A 6,707-nucleotide genomic window follows, 5' to 3' on the forward strand; every position below is an offset into this window, starting at 1 on the left:
AATTGCTAACGTTATTTTAAATTTATATAATGAACAAATAAATTTTGAGAATTTTTGTCTTTAAATAATACAATGTACCATTTTGTTATTTTAGTGTTTAGAAATAATTTCATTTGCAAAATCAACTTTGAGTGACACGCCCCTTCCTTTCCTCTGAGGCGGGAGCTGCCACAGGAAGTGCCGCCCTCTCCGAGGTGAGACCAACGGTTACTCGGTTCGCTGTGTGCCATCTTCTTTTGGCCTCTGCTTGTGGCGTTGCTGGTAAGACGGGTTTGTGGGTTCTGTTTTGTCAATAGTTCGCAGAGATCATCTCCAGTTGTTAATACCTGGCTGCGCAGCTAATTCTTAGAGCTCTCCTGGTCGCCTGCTTGTTCCCCATACCCCCTTGGGGGAAGAAATGTTTGTGTTGGATTTCCCCAGCAGCCAACGCCTTAGGTCGTAGGGTTAGAAGGACATAGACCAGCTTAGACCTCAAGGCATGGCTTCTGAGCACCGTGGTCCAGGCTGGCCCTGCCATGCTCTGCCGTGCCCAGCCGCACTTACAGCGGGAGGTGCTGAGTCAGGTGTCCGCTTAGGGATGTTTTTCCGCACCAGGTAATTTGTCCACCGAAGAGTGGATATTTTCATAGAAGCTAATGTTGCTTTCTAGAGAGAAGAGTTTGGGCACCCTGGTCCTTAAAAAGAGCTATTGAGGGATACAGAGTTAATAAAATGTAACTGATAAGAAAAAAATAAAATTAAAAAAAAAAAAAAGAGCTATTGAGCTTTCAGAGGTGTGGCATGCACTGTCCACTCAGGAGTGGAAGACAGACAGCCTTATTAAATGGGTCCTAAACTCTTTCCGCTGCTAGGCCTGGCCTGGAAATCTGTAGATATTATTATTATCATTATTTAAGTAACGTATGAGAAAAAGAAGTGACGATAGATACATTTTTGTATGGAAACAGTTTAGAACTCAAAGGTGGTTTTTGTTGTTGTTTATTGTTTGTTTGATTCGCTACATTAGGGGTGTCTGCGTGAACTAGCCAGTGTGAGGCACAAGTAGGTGGCATAGAGAGTAGACACAGCTCCTGCCCCATTTTTCTATCATTTTGTCTCTTATTCAGCCAAGAGAGAGAGTTACAGATGGACAAACCTTGGACATACAGGACTTGTATATAGATTTTAAAGTTTCCCCAAGTTCTTAATCTTCAGTTGGCTTTGTTTTTGATAATTCTGTGTATTCTGACATTAATTTTGATTACCCGAAACTCCACCACAGGAGCTGCTTAAATATATGAAATTATGAAGCTGGAATTGCAAAGTTAGTTTTATAAGGAATAAAGGTCATTTATATACAGAGTATAATATACCTTAACAAATTGATAAGAAATGGCTCCTTAAAATTATTGCAAAACCTGTGACTATGAAAACAAGTAAAAAAGTAATTTGAATCATTCTAATACTTGTTTTTCCCATAGGATTTGTGAATTGTAAAATATGTGATATGTAATTTTTAACATGTGTAAATTTTGTCCTTCCGTATTTACAGTAGCGGAAGAACATACACAGAACAGATGTGAGTTTGAGGAAAAATTCTTTTTCTTTGGGAAGGAAATAAAAATTTTACTAGAAATGACCTGAAAGGGAGATGTGATGTAGATATCTTTGAAAGGGAATTGGCTTCAAGCAGGATCCAGAGGTGTACAGCAGTGGTAGAAAGGGTGGTGCTCAGTGGCTACTTGGTTGAAACAAGACGATTCCAAATCACCCTGTGTTGGAGGTATTTATGTAAAAGAAATTTTAGAACGTTATATAAAGAAACATTAAAATGCTTCCCTATATTTCATGGGTCTTTTTTGAATTGCAAAAAGCAGAATGTTTTATTGTGCAATGATTGGGATATGCTGAGGAAATAAAGAAAAAAAATGGTTTCTGCAAAAATCAGAAAAGTCATAGGTAGGGGTTGAAGTTAAAAACAATTAGAGTTACCTAATAAAGAGTATCTAGTAAAGGTTTCTCTTGTCCTCATCCTCCTCAGGTTCTGTTGTCATCTGTTTTGTTGTTGTTTTGTTTTTTCTTTTTTTGGTGACAGCAGTTCCAACTATTGGGATGGAATAACAGAGTAGTATGTGTTTTTCTGAGGAATCTTAGTCACTGTGCTGAGAGTATGAACTATGTGTGTAAGCTTGTCAAAAATAGTAAAAATGGGACTTCATATGACCCAGCTATGCTTGGTCATGGCATAAAGCTAAACCACAAAAATATTTCTTTCTTAATCATGTTCATTTCTGCTCATTTCATAATAGAAGTGGAATCAACCTTAATCAGACTATTAAGAGATGAGTGGTTAATGAAAACATGCTACATGGAAACAACCATAATAAAAAATGAAATGATGAAATTTGTATGAAAATTAGTTGACCAGTAAGACATTATATAAAACAAGAAAACCCAGGCTTAGAAAGACAAGTGCTGCATTTCTCTGTCACATATATATCCTACTTGCCAGTTGTAAAACACGTGTATCTAGTTAGGTGTTGTCTGAGTCACTGTCATATTGCTGTGCGGAGACACCATGACAAAGGTGACTTTTATAAAAGAAAGCACTTAGTTGGGGGCTTGCTTATAGTTTTAGAGGGTTAGTTCATTATTATCAGGGAACATGGAAGCATGCAGGCAGGTACAGTGCTGAAAAAGAAGTTGAGAGTAATATCCAGATTCACAGGCTCTGAGAGTGAGAGACTGGACCTAGTTTGGGCTTTTGAAGCTTCAAAGCCCACTTGGCGACATGGCATAACAACTTAAAATAAGACTAGGCACAAACCGTCATATCAAGGCTGGGTGAGACCACTTCTCCGTAGGAGGAAAAGGGGTCCCAGGAGCAAGCAAAGGAGTCAGAGATACCTCTCACTCCCCAAGTTAGGAGTCCCAGAAGAACATGCAACTATACAACCATAACATGTGCAGAGGACCTGGCACAGACCTGTGCAGGCTCCTTGAATGTCACTTCAGTCTCTGTTATCCCTCATGAGCCCTACTTAGTTGATGTCTGTGTTCTGTGGTTGTGTTTTCCTGGTGTCCTCAAACTTTCTTGCTCCTGTAATCCTTCTTCCTCTTCTGTGGGGTTCCCCTGCCTCTATGTATTTGGCTGTGAATCTACTTCCATCATTTGCTGGATGATGCCTCTCAAATGACAATTGGGCCAGGCACTGATCTACAAGTATAGCATAACATCATTAGAAATCACCTCATTGACATTGACTTTTGCCAATCATATTTGTTTCTATCATGAGTCACTGGCTATCCAGCCTCTGGTCCTGGCTATTCAGGCAGTGTTGGGTGTTGACTCTCTCTTGTGTGGACCTCAAGTGGTTGGTCACTTCCAGGATTTATGCAACACCATTATCCCAGGATATCTTGCAGACAGGACAGATCAAACGCAGGCAGGTCAAAGGTTTTATTATAAGCTGTATTATAAGAGGCTAGGATATAGAATAAGTTAAATGTTGGATGGGCTAGTCATATAGTATGAAAAAAAGTTCTTTCTTGCAATTATCCATCCCAGTAAGGTGTTTGGAGATGGGAGTTATGTGTGTATTTAAACAGTGGGTACTTGTAGTAAACTCAGAATGAATCCATTTTTTATTGTTAAAGTAGAGCAAACTAGACTTTAAGAATATAGATAGGGGTATCTTAGCAAAAAGATCTAATTAAAAAGCACAAAAGACAAATATTCATTTCCAACAAAACAGCATTAGTTTGTTGTATGATGGAGAAGAGAGAAAATTAATAAGTTAAGCAGTTGAAAACTGCAGAAATGCAGATCAAACCCAGAGCCTTGGTTATGCTAGGCTAGGGCCTTTCTCCTGAGTACTACATTCATTGTACTCTGTTTCTTAAATATACTAAGCAATTAAAACGTTAAGAAGTCTAGATAATGGCTAAAACAAAATGAAAATTAGAGGCATAGTCCTGGCTTCTACAAAAATGATGTAGTAGTAACGAATGATCTTCATAGCGTTAGCAATTCAGTGATGAATGGCAATGCCCGAAGGAACACATGAAAAAGGAATTGATTCTCATTGGCTACCTAGGGAAGCAAGCTTCAGAAGCATCATTTGCAGCTTTAGTCAGTAATCTGTTTATAGTGGGTTTGCAGGTGAAACTAAGGCCTTCCTAAGAGGCACATTTCATTAGTGTAGGGATCCTCTAGACAGCAGAAACAGTCATAGTGATGCATGGTTGAAAGTGTGTTTACTAGAGATATGCTGTTTTGTTTAAGATAACATCTACTTCCAGTAACACTCAAACAATATCAGAAACTAGGAAGAAATGAAGAAAATTTTTAAATAAATTTTAAGGAAATGTACTTTAACTCAAATCTAGTGATTTGATGGTAAACGTTTACACTTTTTTGAAAGACAGGCGTAACTCAGATTTCATCTATACTGACCACTGCCAAACCCATTTTCCTCTTAGATGGCATGAAAACATAACAGAAAAATTAGCACATTGATAGGGGTGCCCTGGATTGTATGATGCTCATATAAACTAATGTGTATCCTAGTGAGACTCAGAACAAAAGTACTTCTATGTCCTTTTTCTGTAGTCACCATTTTATTTGGTTTCTAATTTTTATGGCATAATGTTTTGGGATTGAGGAGTGTCTTTAAAGTCATATATAGGTCGATAAATAGTTGTAAATATCTGTATTCTTTTATTTATTTATTACAATTTCTTCTCTTTATACCCTAGCTGTAGTCCCCTCCTATGTCCCCTCCCAATCCCACCCTCCCCCTTTCTTCTCCTCCTATGTCCCTCCCCAAGTCCACTGATATGGGAGGTTCTCTTCTCCTTCCATCTGACCCTAGCCTATCAGGTCTCATCAGGACTGGCTGCATTGTCTTCCTCTTTGGCCTGGTAAGGCTGCTCCCCACTCCGGGAGGTGATCAAAGAGCCAGCCTTTGAGTTTATAATCGAGACAGCCCCTGCTCCCCTTACTAGAGAACCCACTTGGAGACTGAGCTGAGATTAGTACGGTTTTTAAATAGGAAAGTAAAAGTATAAAATATCAATACTTTAGAAAAATAAGTAAATGGTAAATTGAATATGGAAAGATAGGAGTCAGGAAGACCAATTATGTAAATACTGGAATAATACAAACAAGAAATGATGAGACCATTTAATGTAATTTTGGCTTTTAGAACAGATATTTCAAAGGAATACAGTTTTTTATAGAATTTATGAGTACAGGGAATGAGGTAATTTAGAAATAACTTCTTGATTATAAAAAGTAATACAAATTTGGAAGAGAAATGGGAAATTAATCTTAATGCTTATTTGGCTTTAGGCCAATGATTATATTTGGGACAAAGATTATTCTAGATAGTGAGCTTAAGGTACTGAGATGTTGGCTAAAATGTAAGGTTTTAGAGTTCACTAATTCAGTAGTCTTGAGAGTAAGAATGGCTTTTAAGTTACAAGGCCAAATAGGATAGAGTTTGGAGAAAGACCATATATGGCTAAAAGAAGCAGAAGTTGAGCTGGGCGTGGTGGCACACACCTTTAATCCCAGCACTCAGGGAGTCAGAGGCAGGCAGATAGCTGTGAATTTGAGGTCAGCCTGCACTACAGAGTGAGTCCAGGACAGAGAAACTCTGTCTCCAAATACCTAAATGAAAGAAGAGAGAATGAGAGAGATTGGGGGGTGGGTGGAAAGAACATGGGAGCCCAGTTAGTGAAGCTGAAGAAATAATGTTGTAAAATTAATATGCTTAGCAGTATTTTTTATGTGAGTTAAATGAAAATGAAGTGTAGGAACTCGATTAATCTGGTTTGTAGTGTTCCCAGAGTGAGGTGAGTGTGGATTAGTGATACCTGAACCTGTTGTCAATGCAAATACACACTTTTTTTTGGCATTCTTTTTTTAAAATTTTTTATTAATTACACTTTATTCACTTTGTATCCCCCCTGTAGTTCCCTCCCTCCTCCCTTCCCAACCTCTTCCTTCCTCCCCCTTCTCCACTCATGCCCCTCCCCAAGTCCACTGGTAGGAGAGGTCTTCTTTTCCTTCCTTCTGATCCTAGTCTATTAGGTCTCATCAGGAGTGGCTGCATTGTCTTCCTCCGTGGCCTGGTAAGGCTGCTCCCCCCTCAGGGGGAGGTGATCAAAGAGCAAGCCAATCAGTTCATGACATGGTCATATGTTACAGATTGTTTTGTCAGATACTTTGGGACTGAGCCACTTAATTTGAGCAGTGGAGGTGATGATGAGAGAGCTATATTGAGTTGGTATCCATAGTGATTATTTAAGAAATCATGAGAGTATATGCAATAGATGTGTGTCCTTGTGTTTCCTGATTCTGCTAGGTTCAGTGAACTGTCATTTTTTTTTATTATAGTTTATTCACTTTGTATCTCAGCTGTAGCTCATCCCCTCCCAATCCTGTACTCCCATCCTCTTCTCCTCCCATGCCCTTCCCCTAGTCCACTAAGAGGGAGGTCCTCCTCCCTATCCCAGAACCAAAATATCTGGGCCCAGGGGTCTGTTCTGAGAACTGCCATTTCTTAACAGAAGTCTGAGCTGTGTGTTGAATTGGGGATAAATTAAGCTGACTCAAAAAAACTAATACTGAGAAGCACATACTATGAGTATTTTATTACAGAGAAAGAGTACAGCAGAGCCAGTAGTATAGGCTTGGTCCTTATTATCTTGATAAAAGTGAG

The 6,707-nt window shown here is 38.9% G+C and overlaps 1 protein-coding gene across 1 annotated transcript in view; it reads left to right on the forward strand.

Annotated features, from left to right (window-relative positions):
- Positions 1 to 201: 201 nt before the first annotated feature.
- The window catches only part of LOC129692922 (cytochrome c oxidase subunit 7B2, mitochondrial-like), a 128,892-nt gene continuing 122,386 nt past the window's right edge, over positions 202 to 6,707 (forward strand). Inside the window, exon 1 of the mRNA XM_055629462.1 lies at positions 202 to 261. The gene's annotated coding sequence lies outside the window, so the exon portion shown is untranslated. The remainder of the gene's footprint in view (positions 262 to 6,707) is intronic.

Source organism: Psammomys obesus, unplaced genomic scaffold (genome assembly GCF_907164565.1).
Source record: "Psammomys obesus unplaced genomic scaffold, mPsaObe1.curated_primary_1811, whole genome shotgun sequence".
Classification (NCBI taxonomy): Eukaryota; Metazoa; Chordata; class Mammalia; order Rodentia; family Muridae; genus Psammomys; species Psammomys obesus.